General features: G+C 51.1%; 1 long non-coding RNA gene across 1 annotated transcript; it reads right to left on the bottom strand.

Annotated features, from left to right (window-relative positions):
- Nucleotides 1-289: 289 nt before the first annotated feature.
- LOC109310751 lies at nt 290-1,531 on the bottom strand. The gene is made up of 3 exons (XR_002101303.1): nt 1,296-1,531; nt 925-1,121; nt 290-327 (listed from the first exon to the last, which is right to left on the bottom strand). It is a non-coding gene; the product is annotated as an uncharacterized LOC109310751 (long non-coding RNA).
- Nucleotides 1,532-10,594: the final 9,063 nt, after the last annotated feature.

Raw genomic sequence — 10,594 nt, forward strand, 5'->3', positions numbered from 1 at the left:
AATCAGTTCTTCCCTTACTGCTAGCCACCATTAATTGACTAACTTCATATAATCCAATTTATTCTTTATATTGAGATATTCCCTAAAACGTGAACAGAACTTTCCAGAAAGAGGAGGGCATGGGCCCTGCTCCAAAAACTGAACAACGTACAAAAAGGAAGGCAAGGATTTTGTGGCTGATGTCTCTGATTGGACCAGCGACGTGGCTGGGATAGGGCTGTACCAGATGTCGAACGCTATGCATGCCTCGTCCCGGAGACCCGGGGCACAGCCTTGCCTCTTGCATCTTCCCTGGCCCATCCCAGCTACGCCATCGCTCCAGCACGACTGAAAAGAGAGAGTGAGACAGAGAAAGGCAGAAAGCAATACAGGAGTCTAGCAAAGGCATCAGAGGACAGGAGCTTATTCATCCCATACTAAGCTTTTTTGGGGAACACTTCTAAATGGAGCAACCTCCCACTTCTGGCAGAGCCGGCTCCCCCGCCGGCCTGGCGCGCCAGCACCAGCTGCTCCCCCCGCCTCGTTCCCATTCCCGGCGCCCTGCCTCCCTACCGACGAGCAGGTTGAATCGCAAGATAAGTTAACAAAATAGAGAGGCAGGAAGTGAGTTGGCTATTTCCTCGGTATTGCAGAAGTGGGTCCAAGGAAGAGTTTGCAGGGTTTTGTGGATGTTGATTGCTCCGGGGCTCACAGGAGCAATCGTGGCTGGGGACCCTTGTGGGAAAGCACCCCTTTGTGCCCGGCTCCAGGCGAAAGGCACACGGCTGCCTTGAAACTTGGAGGTGTTTCTCCTCTCTCCGTCCATCCGGTGCAAAGTGGTAAATGTGCCTATTAAAGTGCTAATGTCCTACAAGTGGAATCCCACCTCCAAGTGTGTTAGGGTAATGAGTTCACACCTAACTAATGGAGACTTAATAGACTCACTAATGGGCTGCCTTTTCCCCAACAGTTTATGACCCCTCAGGATGGCAGTTGTTAGGGCAGAGCGAGGTTAGAGGCTGAGCGCTGTCCTCCAGCCCGTGCAGCAGCTCCCTTTGATCCCCCTGGTCTCGCAGCCCCTGGCCTCGCTGACTTGCTCTGGCTCTGGAGGCAGTTTCCAGGGACACCGTCTCTCCACCTTTCTGCGAGGAAAAATAAACAGTTTGAGGCTCCCGTGTCTTTATTAAACATTTCCTTTAAACTGCATACTTTGGCGCCGTGCCCAACTGCACCAAGAAAGCTTCCACAGAGCAGCGCGAGCCTCCGGCTTGGCCGCATGGTTCCCAGGATAAATGACGCTTTGAGAGAGCACGCACCTGCGGCGGGAGCCCTCCCCAGCTCGGGCCCCGCCGGGCATCCCACGGAGTCCCCTCGGCTCCCTGCCACACGGGAGCCTCCGGGCGTGTTTGGGGAAGAGACGAGGGTGACTGAGGCGTGCCTCGCGCGCTTGTGCGGGTGCCTGCGCCCACCTGGCAGAGAGGCCCGGAGGCCTACCGAACGCAGCGAGCTTTCATCCTGGCGCGGAGGAAAAGCAGGGGGCTCAGGAGCTACAAAGGGGAAGTCCCTTCGGAGAGAAAGCGCACCCTTAAATCCACTGCGCACAGAAATGAAGCGCTGGTGCTTCTGCGCGTCCCTACCCGCCCTCCTGGGCCCCACAGGGGACCCGCCTCACTTCCAGCATAGCTACCTGCTAGCGAGACGGGGGGCTTCGCGGTCTTACACGGGCTTCTTCCCATGCCCCTGCGCTCTTGGCAATAGGGCAGAGGGAGGGAAGAGTGCGAGAGCCCGCGTGCAGGGAGAGGGAATCGGCCAGATGGTGAAAGCAGAGACGGGAGAGGGAGGCTCGGCAGGCATGGGGCAGGGGTGGGAGAGGAGGAGTGCGGGAACGTGTACCAGAGAGCGCGTGTGAGCGTGCGAGTGAGCGGAGGGAGGGAGGGAGCGCGCGCGAGAGACGCAGTGATGTCAGCATTTCCTTGCGGACTGGTCATGTGGTGCTTGCCAGGTAAACAGTCTAGAAATAGATGGGAGGAAGGCAGCGTATTGCGTGGAGAGCAGGGCCCGAGGAGCTCGGGCTTCACCCTTTCCTCACCGCTGCATCCCACACAGGCCGCTTCCCGCAGCTCAGACAGGCTGGCCCGAAACACAACAAGGACGACAAAACCGCGGCTGCCAGATTAAATTACAGTCTCCAGCATGTCGTGTCATGTTGATTTGAAAGCGCTGGCAAATCAAGGAGAGTGATTTTGTTAATTTGCAAGGCCCTGGTTACAGCGCATCCCTTTCAGCCCCTCTTTTGGTGGCTGGGTTGTACTGCCCTGCAGCGAGCACAGCTGCAGGACCCAGGGAGCTTGGGACGGGCGGAGGACTGCGTTTCCTTCCAGGCAGCAATCAGAAAGCTGTAAACTTTAAGGGGACTCGGTAGAAAGCGCCCAACTGCCGTAGGGGTTTGGTGAAGTAGAAGGAAATCAGTTGCCGTCAAACGTGGATTTTAAGTACTTTCATGAGACGCGTATCCAGCAAATGAGGCCCTAACAGATTGTGCATATAAAGCTCTGGGAAACCCTAGATATAGTCTCCACACTGCTGTTTGCCTCCCTCTCACCACTCAGATCCCTCCTTGAAACGTACTTCTCCTCCGAAGCCTTTTCTGCAGTAAGCTGCTGTTGAAATTAATAACAAGAGCTGCCTGCATTGTTTGGAGACTGCGACGTCTAATCTTCGGCCATCCTCTAGATCCTGCTTGGACTACTGTACCCTCTGTTCAGTTGAAAACCTGGCCTCTAGTTTACTTTGATTCTGGGGGAGGAAAAGATGCTCGGTCCTTTGCCGGGTTGTGCCATTAAATTGGAGGTACCCGGGGCAAGGAGCCGTATCTGCTTCTAGCATTCTGGATTTGTATTCGTATTGCACAGTAATTGTAAGTAAGCCATTTTGAAGTGTTGGAGGAAAACTGAAGGAGCAGAGAGCTGGGGAAAGTAAACAGGGCTAGCACGGGTGACCAGGTCCCTTGCTTTCTACCTGGCCCTTTCTTTCGCCCAACACAAATCCCACAAAACAAAGCTTCTGTGCCCCTTAAATGCCTTGTATTCTGCGAGTGGTAATTTTACAAGGACTCAAATAAAGTTGGACTGCAGGGTGCAGCACTGCCTTGAAAGGGAACCGCAGACACTTCCCCCTCGGAGCCAGTTTCCCCTTTGGAGAAGTTCATAGCTGAAGCCGAGTGTCAGATTGTGGCATAAATATACTATCAGCCTTCAGGTTGAAAGATGGATACTTGATACCTCTCCCTGTTGCTGAAATGCATCGCATACATCACTCAGACGCGATTCCTAGATCTTAGTACGGTTATTTTTTGAAGCATTATGTAACTGGATTGCATGGTCAGTGGCGCTTCCTTAACAAGCCTTTCAGCAAACCCTCTGTCTGCCTCCGTCGGTCCGCAGCTCTGACACGCTTATTCGTGCAGGCTCCGTTCAGAGCCAACTCCCTGCTAAACACAGCTAGGAGACAGAGGGAGGCAGGCTCTGAACAGCTCATCCGCTCCCCTCGCTACGTGGATTTCTTAAGGGCAGTCCTCAGCACGGACCTGGGTCTCATCCTGCCAGTACCAGCACGGGCTAGCACCGGCATTTCTGAACAGAAAAGGACATAGACTTTCTTCCTTCCCCGTGGGAAAAACCTTTCAACGAGGAATCCAGTGGAGATCTACCTTTTATATTCAAAACCTCTGGGCAGGCCAACAGGAGAGCTTCAGTTCCTGCTTCCCTTCCTCTCTCTCACAGGCATATAGGTTTTCCCACGCTGCAGCAGAGCCGTGGGTCAGCTTCTGCCTCTGGCACAAGTTCATGCTTGATGCTTCAGAAAAAGGTATAAAATCCCTACAGCAGGCTTAGGTCCTTTCCCACCAAGGTATTCAGGTCCGAGTTTTGCCTGGAGGCGAGGCCCCTAAACACATTTGTACATTTGGCCCTTGGCTGGCAAGGCAGTACAGTGCAAATCGGTGGGGTAAGAGGGGAGAATGCTTTGCCAACCCGTTTGTCCTTATTTCGTGTTTTACAGGACTTTATTGTTCTTGTCCTACTTGCGTCAGTGCGTTGGTTATGGCCGTGCCTGTCATTGCTTCCTGTCTCTGATTGCTGACTATTGCACCAGCCCTTGCAGAATTGATCCAAGATATTAAAAAGTGTGAACTTCCCCAGGGGCCAAACGGCAGAAGTGGGACTGTGCCACGAAATACCCCCCAGTTGATGACTGTCTAAAGGGAGGCAGAATGCTAGAAAAACCCTGGTAGCTGCAGGAATTAGAAAAATATTGCCCCAATCCTGCCTTAGTCTCCTAGCAAAATCTGAATCCAAATTATAATTGCTTCTTGGTCTCCACCACACTCCCTGGCCCTGCTGTACCCTCCTTCTCAGCCTGCTCACTTCATCCTTCTAGCCCGGGTTTCTTCTCCACTGCTTGCGAGGAGTTAAAGCCTTTCTTCCCGCTGCAACCAATGACCGCCTCGCCTTAGCAAGTGTCATGTGACGCTGTGCAAGAAGGACGCTTTGGAAAGCATAGCAAATTGTCCTGTTATGTCCATTTCCTTGGTGGAAAATGCTGCTGGGGGCAAAGAGTCAAAGTGTAGGGAGTACGAGCTCTTCCTGATAGTATAGACCTACCTGCATGCAGGCGCAGCTTTTAAAACTATGCTAAAGTTTGTCCTCGAACGTTGCCCTGCGTGGCTGATGTGGGTAGTTAGCAGCATTTTCCCTACATCATTCCTAACCCGAACTGCCAGAAGCCTTACCTGTAGTTTCACCGCTTGGTTTGATTATTTTGATGCCTCCAGAGTCTGTTTCTTCTTTTGTTGTCAATCCTTTTTATCTAAGGCTTCCCATTTCTGCCTGCAGTCAATGCTAACTAGAAGATACAGACTGGAAATAAGGCCACAAGCAATTGGGCTCGATGCAGGAATTAGGAGGTGAAATCCCGTGGCCTGTATGTCACAGGAGGACACGAGATATAATGACAGCTGTCCCTTTTCGACTGCTTGTGTGATTGCTTTTAGCTGACAGAAATGACTAATTTTGGTACCAGAGCCTTAGACTGTTTTTACCCTGACAGGCTGGAGCGCTAGCAGAGAAAGTATATGTTCATAAATAGTTGTTGGTTATTTCTCCAGATCCCAAACGTGGGATTCCTATAGACAGATCGGGGGTGGAGGAGGCGACTGTAGTGAACACACAACACAGTTCAAGTTGGCAAAGAGCCCTTTCTTGAAGAATGTAAGTTTAACCTTTAGCATTCAAGTGTCTGGGCTGAAGTGTCATTACGAGCAATACTTTCCTCCAGCATAGCTTCTCCCGGCTCTGTGAGGAGGGTTCCCTACAAGCCCACCCACTTTCCCCTTTCCTTTCCTGAAAATTAAAAAAAAAAGCTTCAGCCACCTCTAGGCCTGTTTGTAGCAATGACAATTTCTTTCTAACAACACCGAGATGCCCTGGCATCCGCGCATGCTGGACTACCCGGAGGGGCTCTGGGCTTGCTGCAGCTCACAGAGCAAACACTTTGCAAGACCTCCAGTTGGAAACATGACCTTTGACCCAAACTTAGGCTTACAGTTTGAATCAAATGGTTGGACTTTCCCCCCTTTTTTTTTAATCAGTCCTTCACAGTCTGGGTCGCAGATTAGACGATTATAAAATGATCTGCAGCAGATACCTATTACAGTTTTTTTTTCAGGGGAGGGGAGGGGAGGGACGAGAGAAGAAAGAGGCAAAAAGCAGCTGATGAAAAATGGCTTTTCAGGAAACGATCTAAAACGGGGCTCAGCTCTTCCCCCTCTCTAGCACAGAAGACTTAATCAAAATGTGAGGTTACGGCAACATTTGAAATATTAGAAAGACATCAAGAGACGAACATCAGACCCTGCTGCAAACGGACAGACTAGATGTGCCCCCAAATAGTCTCCATCTGTAAAACACTCCAGGACTGATAGAAAACACACGCATCCCAGGCATATGCGTTCCAACAGAAGGGGGGGTGCAGGGGGCAGCGAAGGAAACGCGAACCGAGGAGAAAAGGAGGAATTCCTGGGCTGATCTGGGTGCTGAGAAGGGAGTCCCTTAAGTGAGGCACTTCCTTTCAGACCTGCCATGTATTTGCATCCCATCCATCCTCTTCAGCCTGGGTGCCGAGCTGTTTTAAGGAGCGTTTTGCTGATCCAAACAATTGGTCGGGGAGGAGCAGGACCCTCCCTCTGCAGTTTCTGTAGCTCCCTGGTGTTCAGTTCCCATAGCACGGCCCTCGGAGGGCACAAATCAAAGCCGCGATACTGCCTAATAGGGGAGGGTCAGGGTTAGCTGCAGGGTACATCGCTGATTGAAGTCACACACGGCATCCTGTCTTCAAATAAGCATGTCTCATATAGGAGACTTACAAATGTCAAATATGCCTACGTTCAAGATGGGCAATATTCGGAAACTTAGGGCGGTGCAATTCTTTGAAATGTCTCGTCTGATAAATTTCACAACACACACACACGTGTGGGAATTCGTAAAAAGAAGAGCCAGTCTTTGGGAACGCACCTTTTTCCCAGCAGACTTTTTTATGCAATTATAATTTGTGCCCTTAGACAATTTTCTTTTCTTAAATAAAAAGATGAGATGAATGTAATTTAATTCAAGGGGATGCAGATGTACTTTGTCTCCATCCATCACAGCAGGTTGGTTTCTCACCATTTTCTAACTTCAGTGTGGGGAACAAGGTTGCTGTAAAGCCAGAAGGGCCTGCACAGGTGGCTAAGGTAGAGGAGAATGACTCAGTCGTGCACATGCTCCCTCCCTCCGTCTCCATCTCAATTCTGAAGCAAATCTAGGAGGGAAGACTTTCAAAGGCAGAAAGGCCAGCTAGGTGCCTGATTCCCATTGCAAACCTTTGAAGATGTAAAGATTTGGAAGGCTGTGAACTTGTTCCTGGCGTGTATTTGGGGAAGTTTCTGTGACTTGTGAGCCCTTAAGAAGGAGGGGCTCTTATTCACAGGTGGAAGGGTCCTTCTTGCACTGAAAAGATGCAAAATATCTTACTGCATTTGATACAGTCATGCTGAATTTTGTGGAGGCTACTTTGGAAAAGAGGCTTAAAAACAAACTCTTCCCCCTCCCCCCCCCAAAAAAAATTAATTAAACAATTTGTTTTAGAATTCTGTTAGTTTGTAATTAAATCTTTGCTTTCCCTTTTAAGATTGTTCCAATACATTTGAGTTTTATTGAGGTTTTTGTATTTAAGAGTGAGGAAATTGAACATGACAGTGGTTTAAAAAATGTTTATTAATTTCTGATCTTGATGACAACACAGGAGGCACAAGGTGAAACAGGCATTAAAAAGTGCAGTTGTAAGATACATCCATAGAGTATTTTGAGCAGAAACCCCAGGTCACAAAGCCATGATGCTCAGGATTTATCTGGTTAGTGCGTCCGAATTAAATGCCAAGACTTTTTCCTGATTTTTCTTTTAAATTAGAGTTGGGTATATAGCTACATAGGAAGCGTTCATTGTTCCCCTTGCAGGAAAGTCTGACAGACCTTGAATTAAGGCCTGCAAAATAGGAAAGCGGTTGTCTTAGAAATGTGCCAGAGCCCTAAGACGTATCCATGCAGTGACATACCCGGGAGGGTGAGGCGGCTGGACCAGCCCACCGATGTCCCCTCATACCTAACGGCTCAGATAATCCAGTGGTCTAAAAAAAGAAAAGAAAGATTCAGATATCCATTTTTAAAAAGATGTTACTGAATTTTAAAAAAGAGAGAGAGAGAGAGAGAGAGAGAGAGAGATCATACAGCTCCCTGATTTTCTTTACTGCAGATCCTCTTGCAAATCTTACACTATGTCTCTCTCAAGAAATGCATCCATCCATCCCTCTGGCATGTACATTTCTTAGCGGTGCCCATGACACAACACGCACATGCCTCCAGAAGACGCTCGCACGTCTGTCTGGGGCTGCTCAGCAGTATGCCTCTCCAGCCCTGCTGAAATTCTGCATCCTGACAATGAACGTGCTGCTGTTGGCGTCTCTCTTCTCATGCCGCTTGCTAGGCATGTTCAAATGGGCGCCATGTACGAGATCGCTTTTGCCCCTCGCTTAGCTCTTTCGCAGTCAGGTCGGTTGCTTCCGATCCTCTACGCTGCTTGTACCTTTTTGAACCCTTAAATTAACGCACCGACTCTGAGGTTTCGTGTTAACCCGTCCCCCCCACCCCCCATTCAGCTGGATGTAAACAAACTTTCTCAATAAAAATACAATCCGAGCCTTGTGCAGGTAAATTGAAGTAATAAATGCTGAGAAAAACGCAGCCCCTTTCCAACTCTAGTACCAAGGTTTGATCCCAGATTTCATTGCAAAAGAGCAGAGGGAACTGGAAACCTGACAAATGCCTTCAAATTGACCTGTCTTCTCACAATGCACACTGTGTTTAACATGAATGGCAGACTTTATCATTTGGAGCTACTTCAAGGACTCTGGCCCTTCATGTTTTGTTTTAATTCTCTAGACATATTTCCAAGAAGCAGAAAACGATACTAACAGTTCCTATCCAAGCTCTTTCTAAACAGCGTTATGTTTTACAATTATTTATTGTCCTTCTTAAGACAGAGGTTAAAAAACAGCCTGGAATTTCCCCCGACACACAGGCACCATGCTCACGTCCCGGTCCCCAGCATCAGCGGGCCAGATCGTCCAGTAGGTCCCTCAGATCTTTAACTCCGAGTGGTATTTCCGGGTCTTGCTGATGGGGGTCTACAGTTAATTTGGTGCGCAGCCCATTGAATTCAGGGGCCGTTCCTTGCCCTTCATCCCACTCGTGTTTTGGGGAAAAGCTTTTTCATCCTGAACTGCTGGATAGCCAGACTATTTCCAGTCCGGGGGACTGTATGCTCCTACAGGATGAAGGGAACCTGGACACATTCACCCCAGCACACGTGGAGACCTACGTGCTCCTCATCGCGCTAGTAAGGACCTTGCAGCCTGGTCATCTCTAATCCTCTCGTCTTTACCAGCTTGTTAAAGAAAAGTTAGCTCACTAAGTAAGTTCAGTCTCAAGTTGTATAACGCTGTATCCAGCATTTGCTCCACCAGTGCAATGGTGGAATTGCGAACACACACATCTGAGACCAGACAAAGGTGAAACGTGTCGTACTACTTGATCCAGTGACCGAAGTGTTCGGCCAGCTCTTGCTGGATGAAAATACCTATTCTCTTTTCAAGGCTGACTAGGGGCTGGAGACCTCCCTGCTGCTAAGCACATTCAAGAGACCCACACAAAAGATACTGGGCATTTATACCCATGAAGGTGTGTGCGAGCATACAAATAAAATGGAAACAGCCACGGTGATGCATAGTTGAGATTTCCACTTAAACAGGATTAAAATTTCCCCTCTCTTTTTTTTATTTTTTTGCACTTTAATAATGGAACGTCGTCCCCCCCCACAGCACAATAACTCTTTCCAGGACAGCCGAATTTCCTAGGCAGCACCTAGAGCCAACGTGTGCCTAGTCACACGGCACGCACTGTCTGCCGTTTGTCACCACTCTCTGCAATCGTCTCAGCCGTCCGTAGTCCGCTCCCCCGATTTCAGTGTTTGTGCAGCGGGACAACGGCAGGACAGGTCGGCTCACCGGCAGGCTCCGTCCCCCTGCCCTTCTGCCCCAAGCGGAAGTGGGAAGTCCTCTCCCTGCCCCCCCCAAAGTCATACTCGCCTGTCACCAGGGCGAGGGACAACTCTGCCTCCTCTCCTCCGCCAACTTCTGCAGTGCTCTTCCCCTCGTGTTCTGCCCCGAGCGGCTGCGGCTTGACCCCGCGCTGCGCTGCCTGCGGCCGTGGGAAGGGCGAGGCGTAAGAGCGCTCCTCGCTCTGGCTTTGCTGCTGACCCCAGGGGCTGCCGCGGGGAGGGGCGGGCTGCGGTAGCACCTCTGACCCCAGGAGCTGCAGCTGCCCTCCTCCTTTTCCGGTCACTTTGAGCGCAGAAACAAGGACAAGAACGCAGGAGCTGCGAGCGCGAGGGGAGAAGAGCACGGCAGAGCCGGGGGCCGTTTGGTTTGCGTGAACTACCCAGACAGACGCGCTCCCGCGTGTTTGCGTTTGTGGAGTCCACGCGTCCCCGTGGCGGGGAGCGAGGGCGCAGAGCCTGCCGCGAAGGTGCGAGGGAGCGCGGCCGGCAGTCTCCGTAACGGTGCCGTGTTTCCCCGGCCCTCTCGCCGCACGCGCGCGTGTAAACAGGCAGAACCCATCCCCCGCGCGGGCCCACGCCAGGGGAAGTGTCCCCCGCCTAGACGGAGCGCGAGCAGGCGCTCGCAGCTCTCCAGGAGCAGCTCCAAGTTGGTGGCTCCGCTCGCCAGAGGCAGCGCGATGGGGCTGGGGGGGCTTGGCTGTTTGTTAAATTAAGAAGTGGACAAGTGGACTTCTCCAGCTCTGCTCCTCACGCGAGGCGCGGCCAGCCCCCCGGCCCGCGCCCCCCGTGCACGGAGCGACGCGCGGGTCGGGTCACAACCTCCAAATAAATGTCACACTTACGCTGCGGTCGCTCGGCCGGCCCGCTCCGCTGTCCCGGGGACGCCTAGGAGGGGAAAACACGCGGG

The sequence above is a fragment of the Crocodylus porosus genome, unplaced genomic scaffold, assembly GCF_001723895.1.
Source record: "Crocodylus porosus isolate Cpor-Errol unplaced genomic scaffold, CroPor_comp1, whole genome shotgun sequence".
Classification (NCBI taxonomy): Eukaryota; Metazoa; Chordata; order Crocodylia; family Crocodylidae; genus Crocodylus; species Crocodylus porosus.